The following is a 12,017-nucleotide window of genomic DNA, read 5'->3' as shown; positions in this document are numbered from 1 at the left end:
CTGTGGTGCATTTTAGTTTTGCAGTTTGCTGACACAGTGACCACCAGTATACTATATATAGCAGTACGGTAGGCCACTGCTGTACCTACCTCTGTGTCGTCATTCATTAAGTATACTATCCATCTACATTCTATACCTGTGGTGCATTTTAGTTTTGCAGTTTGCTGACACAGTGACCACCAGTATACTATATATAGCAGTACGGTAGGCCACTGCTGTACCTACCTCTGTGTCGTCATTCATTAAGTATACTATCCATCTACATTCTATACCTGTGGTGCATTTTAGTTTTGCAGTTTGCTGACACAGTGACCACTAGTATACTATATATAGCAGTACGGTAGGCCACTGCTGTACCTACCTCTGTGTCGTCATTCATTAAGTATACTATCCATCTACATTCTATACCTGTGGTGCATTTTAGTTTTGCAGTTTGCTGACACAGTGACCACCAGTATACTATATATAGCAGTACGGTAGGCCACTGCTGTACCTACCTCTGTGTCGTCATTCATTAAGTATACTATCCATCTACATTCTATACCTGTGGTGCATTTTAGTTTTGTAGTTTGCTGACACAATGACCACCAGTATACTATATATAGCAGTACGGTAGGCCACTGCTGTACCTACCTCTGTGTCGTCATTCATTAAGTATACTATCCATCTACATTCTATACCTGTGGTGCATTTTAGTTTTGCAGTTTGCTGACACAGTGACCACCAGTATACTATATATAGCAGTACGGTAGGCCACTGCTGTACCTACCTCTGTGTCGTCATTCATTAAGTATACTATCCATCTACATTCTATACCTGTGGTGCATTTTAGTTTTGCAGTTTGCTGACACAGTGACCACCAGTATACTATATATAGCAGTACGGTAGGCCACTGCTGTACCTACCTCTGTGTCGTCATTCATTAAGTATACTATCCATCTACATTCTATACCTGTGGTGCGCCTCTTTTTTTCATTGCATCATGTGCTGTTTGGGGACAATTTTTTTGAAGTGCCATCCTGTCTTGACACTGCAGTGCCACTCCTAGATGGGCCAGGTGTTTGTGTCGGCCACTTGTGTCGCTTAACTTAGTCACACAGCGACCTTGGTGCACCTCTTTTTTTCTTTGCATCATGTGCTGTTTGGGGACAATTTTTTTGAAGTGCCATCCTGTCTTGACACTGCAGTGCCACTCCTAGATGGGCCAGGTGTTTGTGTCGGCCACTTGTGTCGCTTAGCTTAGTCACACAGCGACCTTGGTGCGCCTCTTTTTTTCTTTGCATCATGTGCTGTTTGGGGACAATTTTTTTGAAGTGCCATCCTGTCTTGACACTGCAGTGCCACTCCTAGATGTGCCAGGTGTTTGTGTCGGCCACTTGTGTCGCTTAGCTTAGCCATCCAGCGACCTCGGTGCAAATTGTAGGACTAAAAATAATATTGTGAGGTGTGAGGAGTTCAGAATAGACTGGAAATGAGTGGAAATTATGGTAATTGAGGTAAATGACCCCCAAATTCTATGATTTAAGCAGTTTTTTAGGGTTTTTTGAAAAAAACACCCGAATCCAACAAAAAAATTTCGGTGAGGTTTTGCCAAAACGCGTCCGAATCCAAAACACGGCCGCGGAACCGAATCCAAAACCAAAACACAAAACCCGAAAAATGTCCGGTGCACATCACTACTATAAATAGGGATAAAATGCAGCGGCTGACAGCAGCATCAGTCAGAAATTTTAGTCAAATCATCATGCATAGGAGACCACAAATAGGTTGAACTCGATGGACAATTGTCTTTTTTCAACCTCAGATACTATGTTACTATGTTACTGAAACAGAAGTGAATAATGGCCCTCATTCCGAGTCGTTCGCTCTGTATTTTTCTTCGCATCGCAGCGTTTTTCTGCTTAGTACGCATGCGCAATGTTCGCACTGCGACTGCGCCAAGTAATTTTGCTATGAAGATAGTATTTTTACTCACGGCTTTTTCTTCGCTCCGGCGATCGTAGTGTGATTGACAGGAAATGGGTGTTACTGGGCGGAAACACGGCGTTTTATGGGCGTGTGGATAAAAACGCTACCGTTTCCGGAAAAAACGCGGGAGTGGCTGGAGAAACGGAGGAGTGTCTGGGCGAACGCTGGGTGTGTTTCTGACGTCAATCCAGGAACGACAAGCACTGAACTGATCGCAGATGCCGAGTAAGGTTGAAGCTACTCAGAAACTGCTAAGTAGTTTGTAATCGCAATATTGCGAATACATCGTTCGCAATTTTAAGAAGCTAAGATTCACTCCCAGTAGGCGGCGGCTTAGCGTGTGTAACTCTGCTAAAATCGCCTTGCGAGCGAACAACTCGGAATGAGGGCCAATGTAATTAAAAGTCTGAAACCTGCTAAATCACCCAGTCCTGACGGACTTAGGGGTCTATTTACTAAGCCTTAGATGGAGATAAAGTGCACCAGTGGCGGAACAAGCAAGCGGTGGGCCCAGGTGCAACAAAATGCTTTGGGCCCCCCCCCCCCATCCCATCCAAGTCCACCCCATGGGCAGTGCGCGCCGTAGGCGTGGCTTCGTGGGGAAGGGGTGTGTCCACAAAATAATACCAATTCATAAAACGGTGCACAGTAGTCTCCATTCTTCAAATTACGCCGCACAGTAGCACCACTACACCAGGTAGAGACCCTTTTACTCCTTACAGCGAACAGATTCCCCTTTTTACACATAACGGCAGACAGCGTGCACTTTTTACACATAACGGCAGACAGCGTGCCCTCGTTACACATAGCGGCAGACAGCATACACTTTTTACACAATGGCAGACAGCGTGCCCTCGTTACACATAGCGGCAGACAGCGTGCCCTCGTTACACATAGCGGCAGACAGCGTGCACTTTTTACACATTACGGCAGACAGCGTCCCCATTTTACACATTACGGCAGACAGTGTCCCCATTTTACACATTACGGCAGACACCATACACTTTTACACATAACGGCAGATAGCGTGCCCTTTTTACACATTACGGCAGGCAGATTCTACCTTTTTACACATAGCGGCAGGCAGATTCCCCATTTTTATACATAGCGGCAGGCAGATTCCCCATTTTTATACATAGCGGCAGGCAGATTCCCCATTTTTATACATAGCGGCAGGCAGATTCCCCATTTTTATACATAGCGGCAGGCAGATTCCCCATAGGGAAGGGGCGTGACCACATAATAGTGTCAATTCACATTACACCACACAGTAGTGGCGCTTATACACATTGCACCAGGTAGAACCTCCTATGCACACTGATCCAGGTAGATCACGTCATACACTTTGCTCCAGGTACAGCACGTCATACACTTTGCACCAGGTACAGCACGTCATGCACTTTGCACCAGGTACAGCACGTCATACACTTTGCACCAGGTACAGCACGTCATACACTTTGCACCAGGTAGAGCACGTTTTCATACACATTGCCGCTAGGTAGAGCACTTTATCATACACATTGCACCAGGTAGAACACGTTATACACACTGCGCCAGGTAGAGCACGTTATCATACACATTGCGCCAGGCAGAGCATGTTATCATACACATTGCCGCTAGGTAGAGCAAGTTATCATACACATTGCATCAGGTAGAGCATGTTATCATACACATTGCCGCTAGGTAGAGCAAGTTATCATACACATTGCCGCTAGGTAGAGCAAGTTATCATACACATTGCGTCAGGTAGAACACGTTATTATACACAATGCGCATGGTAGAGCACGTTATCAGCCACATTGCGCCAGGTAGAACATGTTATTATACACAATGCGCCTGGTAGAGCACATTTTCATACACATTGCGCCAGGTAGAACACGTTATTATACACAATGCGCCTGGTAGAGCACGTTATAATACACATTGCACTAGGTAGAACACGTTATTATACACAATGCGCCAGGTAGAGCACGTTATAATACACATTGCACTAGGTAGAACACGTTATTATACACAATGCGCCTGGTAGAGCACGTTATTATACACATTGCACTAGGTAGAACACGTTATTATACACAATGCGCCTGGTAGAGCACGTTATTATACACAATGCGCCTGGTAGAGCACGTTATTATACACATTGCACTAGGTAGAGCACGTTATTATACACATTGCACTAGGTAGAGCACGTTATCATACACATTGCGCCAGGTAGAACACGTTATCATACACATTGCGCCAGGTAGAACACGTTATTATACACAATGCGCCTGGTAGAGCACGTTATTATACACAATGCGCCTGGTAGAGCACTGAGGCACATTGCAGTAACCACTCACTTATCACCTCCAGTTGCACGAAGGAGCCGTTTGACACAAGTGGTTCCGCCCCCAGCAGCAACTCACTGACACTCACCATTTTTTCTGACAGCACAGTGCAGTGAGTGCACTGGCACAAGTAGCCAGACTGCGCCTGTAGTAGCCGCAGCCTGGAGGAGCTCTATGTGAAATCGCAAGCAGAGGCTGTTCTCTGGCAAGAAGGAGCTCGTCCAATCGCTTCCCCTGACGGGCTGGCCACTGCTAAATATACCGATAATCAGTTCCAACTGTGTCAAAGTAGTGGAGCCCCAGGTGCAATGGGAAAGTCAGTGTCACTGCACAGTTGTACTGATTACTGGTATATTTAGCAGTGGCCAGCCCGTCAGGGGAAGCGATCGGTGGAGCTCCTTCTTGCCAGCCTCTGCTTGCGATTTCACAGATAGCTCCTTCATGCTGCGGCGCAGGCTGGCTACTTGTGCCAGTGCACTCACTGCACTGTGCTGTCAGAAAAATGGTGTCAGTGAGGCCCTGACACTCTGAGCGGCCTCACATTGCACACACGGAGCTTGCAGCCCCCGGACATCCCGCATCTGCACCAGCTACTCCAGGTGAAGCGGGGCGATGCAGCACTGTCTACTGCTTACCTACAGCGGGAGCTGCGCAGCCCGGCCGGCTCCTGCTGGAAGGTAGTTGTCGGGTCTCGGTGGGGCGTTGAGCGGGTCCCGGGTAGGGGGGTGGCGGCGGGCAGATCCGGAGCTGTACTCCCAGTCGCAGAGGAGGGTGCTGGCGGCAGAGCGGCAGTGGAGCCGGATGAGCGGGGCCAGTCTGTCAGCCCTGCAGCACAGATTCATGTGCTGGCGGGGAGCAGGATTCAAAGCGGGAGATGCTGCAGGCTGTGATTGGATGGAGACTACAGGAGGTGATTGGCCGAGGAAACAGCCAGTCACCTCCTGCATTCCGCTGACAGGCTTAACACATGCAAACACATATTCAGATGAGCGCGTCCTGTGGGACCCGCTCATCTTCTAAATGTGAGTCCTGGGCGGCTGTTTCTGGGTAAAATACGCGCCATAGCGCGTTCTTGCGATCACTGACAATAATGCACATGACACAATATGCACACACCGTAATGCCCCCTACACATTATGCCACACACTGTAATGCCCCCGACACATTATGCCACACACCATAATGCCCCCGACACATTATGCCACACACCGTAATGCCTGTGACACATTATTCCACACACCGTAATGCGTGTGACACATTATGCCAGGAATCGCAATGCCCGTTATACATTATGCTACACACTGCAATGCCCCTGATACATTATAGCACATACAATGTCTGTGACACAGTATGACACACACCACAATGATCCTGAGACATTATACCACATACCACAATGCCCGTGATATAGTATACAACACACCGTAATGCCTGAAACATTATGACACACACCGCAATGTCCGTGATACATTATGCCACACACCGTAATGCCCATTACACATTAAGTTCTACAGTAAGGCTTCCAATTACTTTTAAATTACCTGCTTGTTGCCAGGGGTTTCATGCACTTGGTTCCATGCACGGTGCCAGGATGTCATGCTCGTTGCCAGGGGTTTCATGCACTGGGTGTCATGCTCGTTGCTAGTGGGTAGTGCTTGTTGCTAGGGCCGTGCTCCCAGTGCCACATATGCTCCCAGTGCCAGATATTCCCCCACAGTGCCAGGTATATGCACCCAGTGCCAGATATTCTCCCACAGTGCCAGATATTTCCCCCAGTGCCAGGTATATGCCCCCAGTACCAGGTATATGCCCCCAGTGCCAGGTACATGCCCCCAGTGCCAGTTATATGCCCCCAGTGCCAGGTATATGCCCCCCCAGTGCCTGCTTCCCCCCCCAGTGCCAGGTATATGCCCCCAGTGCCGGGTATATGCCCCCCCAGTGCCAGATATTCTCCCACAGTGCCAGATATTCCCCCCCAGTGCCAGGTATATGCCCCCAGTGCCAGGTATATGCCCCCCAGTGCCAGTTATATGCTCCCAGTGCCAGGTATATGCCCCCAGTGCCAGATATTCCCCCCCAGTGCCAGGTATATGCCCCCAGTGCCGGGTATATGCCCCCCCAATGCCGGGTATATGCCCCCAGTGCCTGCTTCCCCCCCAGTGCCAGGTATATGCCTCCAGTGCTGGGTATATGCCCCCCCCCCAGTGCCAGGTATATGCCCCCCCCCCAGTGCCAGGTATATGCCCCCAGTGCCAGGTACATGCCCCCAGTGCCAGGTATATGCCCCCCCCCCAGTGCCGGGTATATGCCCCCCCAGTGCCAGGTACATGCCCTCAGTGCCGGGTATATGCCCCCCCAGTGCAAGGTGTATGTCCCCAGTGCCAGATCTGTCCCCCCAGTGCCAGGTATATGTCCCCAGTGCCAGATCTGTCCCCCCAGTGCCAGGTATATGTCCCCAGTGCCAGATCTGTCCCCCCAGTGCCAGGTATATGCCGCAGTGCCTGCTCCCCCGGCCCCCCCTCCCCCCTCTATGTGTTGGAGGGACACGAGCGCATCGCGCGTCTCTCCTGTGTCCCTCCTGGCTCTCCCCCCGGCCGGTCTAATGAAGGAAGTGCCGTTCGTGAGCCAATCAGAGCTCACGAACGGCACATGCTTCCTTAGACAGCTGGGGGAGAGCCAGGAGGGACACAGGAGAGACGCGCGATGCGCTCGTGTCCCTCCAACACATAGGGGGGGGAGGGGGGCCCGGGGGAGCAGGCACCGCAGCAGGGAGGGAGAGGAGACCGCAGATTGACATGCGGACGTTCGTCCGCATGTCAATCTGTTCTAAATGCCGGCCGGCGGCTGTGGGCCCCTGAGTGCGGCGGGGCCCCAGTGCAATGCACTGCCTGCCCCGCCAGTAGTTCCGCCCCTGAAGTGCACGGAGATAAGTTACCAGCCAACCAGCTCCTAACTGTCATTTTTCAAACCCAGCCTGCGACAAGGTAGTTAGGAGCTGATTGGCTGGTACTTTATCTCCGTACACTTTATCTCCGTACAAGGCTTGGTAAATAGACCCCTTAGTGGTGAATTTTTCAAATTACTCAGTGCACATATCTCGCCTTCTGTAGTTACATTTTTCAATGCGATCATAAATGAAAACACTATGCCTTCATATTTTAACGCAGCCATAGTAAGTGTGCTACGGAAACTAGATAGAGATTTGACTTCCCCGTCATCCTATAGACCAATATCTTTACTCAAATGTGATTATAAGATATTTACAAACATCCTTGCAGAAAGGTTAAAATTGATAGTCCCCACTATAGTGCATGCGGACCAAACTGGGTTCATGTGGGGGCGACATTCAGTTACAAATGTCCGGAAAGTTCTAACTTTGGTGCAGCAGGCGTGGGCCTCTGGGGACTCAAACTCGGAGGTTCTTTTCTCTCTTGACGTGGAAAAAGCGTTTGATATGGTCGCATGGGATCACTTATTTGAAACCCTGTGGAGATTCGGGTTCCCAGAGGCCTACGTCTCCATTATAGGTTTGATTTATCATAAGCCCTATACACAAATTCTAGTTAATGGACAACTTTCTAAGCCTTTTGACATACAAAAAGGAACTAGGCAAGGCTGTCCTATGTCCCCTTTGCTGTTCACATTAGCGCTTGAGCCATTGGCGATAGCATTGAGAAATAATACAAAATTTCTTGGGCTAAAAATAGGTGCGGGAGCCCACGACTAGCCCTCCTCCACCTCCATTATGGCAACTTGTCGCCGGGCGATCAATATGTCTTGGGCCATATATGTTAGGTGCCGCGGTCCGCGGCGCCGCTCGGTCTGCTTTCGAGCGACGCTCACGGCTGCCGCACCTCCCTCCCTGCCCGCCCGGCGCCTAGCAACGCCAGGACGCCGTGCGTACTGTAGCCGCCGGGTCCCTGGCAACGCTAGGACGCCGGGCGTCCTCAGCCGCTGGGTCCATAGCAACGGGGACGCCATTGGCGGACCGCGTTCCCCGTTGCCAGATAGGATTGATTAGTTGCTCGTGCAGCAGGGCAGCTGCACGGCAACTAGTAATTAGGGTCTGGGGGCTGGTCTTGCTGGCCCTCCTGTCATTGGCCAGCAGGGTCTTTTTATGGGAGCCAGCACACTGCAGCCTCGCCGGTGACGGCTTCCTGTATGCTGTTCCTGCCTTGCAACGTCTGTTCCTAGTCATCTATATCTGGTCGATCCTGCTCCCTGTGCTCCTGAGTTCTGGAGTTCTGAAGCCGGTCCTGGGAATCCTTCCTGTCCAAGTGAACCTGTTGCAGTCATCTGGGGGTTCGTTGGGGTTCTCTCCCGGTTTCGTGAGTAGCGGCTACTGCCGTGTGTTGCGGCCTAGGCCGCGTAGTCCTTGTGTTAATTTAGTATTGGAGGTTTTTGCAGAGGTTTCCGCTTTTCACTGTCCTTCCCGGAACTCGGCGGTGCCGTGTGGGGGAGTGGACAGTGGTATCTTTTGTTGTTCTTTTCCTTTGGCGGCGTGCCGCACATATATTTAGTTTTAGGGTAGTTAGTAGCCCCTAGCTTTCTGTTTGCTTTAGTTAGAGGTCCCCTTGTTATTATCCTGTCTCGGTTCATGCCTTGTCTCACTCTAAGACCTGGGGGCATCGGAGTTGGGCAGACCTAATCCGCCCTTCAAACGCGGCTGCCGTGGGCCCAAGAAACCATAGTCATTCAGGCGTGAACTGACCACATGGGTAAAACAATGGAGGTAGGGTGCTAGGGGCTATTCCCGTACCACCCCTAATTTCAGCCTCACGTCCTGGTGCTCTGGACTTACTACGCAACATCTCTCTAGTTCTGAGCATCAGGAACGTAACATTATCACCGGCCCAAAAACAACAACAACAAAAAATAATAATATAAAGAGTTATTTGTTTTTGGTGGGCCTTGAAATTCGGCCTCATGAATCCGGCAGTATTAGGACCGAATCCCAGCCAGCTTTTGGCCAACCAGATTCAGGAACTAACTCAGATGGTTCAGGATCTTACTCTTCGGGTGAGATTGCAGGAAGATCTTTTGCGAGCCTCCCCGAGTATGATTCCAGAACCAAAGATGCACCTTCCTGACCGTTTTTCAGGTAACCGAAAGGATTTTTTTAATTTCAAGGAAGCTTGTAAGCTTTATTTTTGTTTAAGGCCCTGATCCTCTGGTACTGAGTCTCAACGGGTTGGGATTGTGATGTCTTTGCTACAAGGCGATCCGCAAACCTGGGCTTTTGGGCTAAAAGCCGATGATGTTGCCTTGCTTTCTGTAGATGCCTTTTTTAAGTCTCTAGGCCTTCTGTACGATGACCCTGATAGAGAAGCGTTGGCTGAGAGCCACCTGCGTGCACTTAAGCAAGGGAAAAATCCAGCAGAGGTGTATTGTACCGAGTTTCGCCGTTGGTCGAACAACTGTGGCTGGAATGACCCGGCCCTGCGCAGTCAGTTTCGCCTCGGTTTGTCTGAAGTTATTAAAGACAGTTTCCTTCAGTACCCCGCTCCAGAGACTTTAGACAAACTCATGGAGCTTGCTATTAAAATTGATCGTCGTCTCCGGGAGCGGAGGGCTGAAAGAGGAGCTAGTTTCAGGCCTAGTCCATGTGTGTATACTTTCCCTGAGGACGTCGAGGAGCCCATGCAAATGGGTCTCTCCCGGCTGTCCCCAGAGGAAAGAACCAGAAGGCTAAATTCTGGTCTTTGCTTGTATTGTGGTGGCAAGGGACATATCTCACGTAATTGCCCGAATAAGCAGGGAAACGCTCTGACCAAGTGAATTGTGAGGGGGTTCACTTGGGTCTGCAGTTGATCTCCTCTACTGATTCCTTATTAGTTCCTGTAAAAATTTCCTTTGGTAGTCTCAGTTCGTTGGTGTCGGCCTTCGTCGACAGTGGAGCTGCGGGAAATTTCATGGATCTTGGTTGGGCTCAGGCTTTGGGCGTTCCACAGATACCTTTGGATAAATGTATCACCATGCACGGCTTGGATGGTGGTCCGCTTTCTAATGGGGTAATCACTCACCGCACACCTCCAGTACAACTGACAGTGGGGGCCCTACATTCGGAGAAAATCGAATTTTACCTTACCCATTGTCCGGCTGTCCCCGTAGTTTTGGGTCACCCCTGGCTTGCCTTTCATAATCCCAACATAGATTGGCGGTCTGGGGAGATTTCCCGATGGGGTCTCTTTTGTATTAAGGAATGTATTTCCCGTCCAGTCCGGGCTGCGGCAGTCACCCCAGAACTTATTCCTTTGGAATATCAGGACTTTGCCGATGTTTTCTCCAAGGGTAATGCGGATATTCTGCCTCCTCATCGGTCCTATGACTGCGCTATTGACTTAGTTCCCGGTGCCTCTTTGCCTAAAGGGAGACTATATGCCCTGTCTGGGCCGGAAACTACGGCAATGAATGATTATGTAGAGGAGAGCCTAAAAAAAGGCTTCATTAGGCCCTCGAAATCTCCATTGAGTGCAGGGTTCTTTTTTGTTGAGAAAAAAGATGGGTCGCTCAGACCATGTATTGATTATCGGGCTCTGAATAAAATTTCTGTTAAAAACACCTACCCCTTGCCACTGATTTCAGTACTATTTGATCAGCTCCGGACTGCCGTTATCTTTTCCAAGATCGATCTTAGAGGGGCTTACAATCTCATCCGAATAAAATCTGGGGATGAGTGGAAGACGGCTTTCAGCACACAGTCGGGACATTATGAATACCTGGTGATGCCGTTTGGGCTGTCTAATGCTCCTGCTGTATTTCAAGATCTCATTAACGACGTCCTTCGCGACTTTCTAGGAAAGTTCGTAGTCGTTTATTTAGACGACATTTTGATTTACTCTGAGTCTTTTGAACAACATATTACCCATGTGCGACTGGTCCTTCAGAAGTTACGGGAAAATCATTTATACGCCAAACTGGAGAAATGTGATTTCCACATCACAGAAGTGTCCTTCCTCATCACAGAAGTGTCCATTTCTCCTAAGGGGTTTTTCATGGAACCAAAAACACTCCAGGCCATCCTAAATTGGGCACAACCCACAAACTTAAAAGCAATTCAGCGCTTTTTAGGGTTTGCAAATTACTATAGACGTTTTATTCATACCTTCTCAGGTTTGGTTGCTCCTATTGTGGCATTGACTAAAAAAGGAGCGGACCCTTCCAATTGGTCGCCTGAAGCCAAGTCTTCCTTCCTGGCCTTAAAGCAGGCCTTTGTCTCAGCTCCAGTACTCAGACACCCTAACCCGGATCTCCCCTTTATTGTCGAGGTAGATGCCTCAGAGGTTGGAGTGGGGGCTATCCTTTCTCAGGAAGACCTGGAGTCTCAGGAATTACACCCATGTGCCTTCATGTCCAGAAAATTCTCCTCCGCAGAACCAACTATGATGTTGGTAATCGAGAATTGTTGGCAGTTAAATGGGCTTTCGAGGAGTGGAGGCACTGGCTGGAAGGAGCAAGGCATACCATTACGGTGTTTACTGACCACAAGAACCTGCAGTATATTGAGTCAGCTAAACGGCTTAATGCTCAACAGGCACGTTGGGCGCTGTTTTTTACTCGTTTCAGGTTTATTATCACCATCAGGCCCGGTTCCAAGAATACAAAAGCCGATGCCCTGTCACATTGTTTTCTTCCGGTTCACAATAACCACCCGGCTAATACCCCCATAGTCCCATCGTCTGTCATCCGGGCTGGCCTCACACAGGATTTATTTACACAGCT

The sequence above is a fragment of the Pseudophryne corroboree genome, chromosome 10, assembly GCF_028390025.1.
Source record: "Pseudophryne corroboree isolate aPseCor3 chromosome 10, aPseCor3.hap2, whole genome shotgun sequence".
Taxonomy (NCBI): domain Eukaryota; kingdom Metazoa; phylum Chordata; class Amphibia; order Anura; family Myobatrachidae; genus Pseudophryne; species Pseudophryne corroboree.
This window is presented reverse-complemented; position numbering follows the sequence as displayed.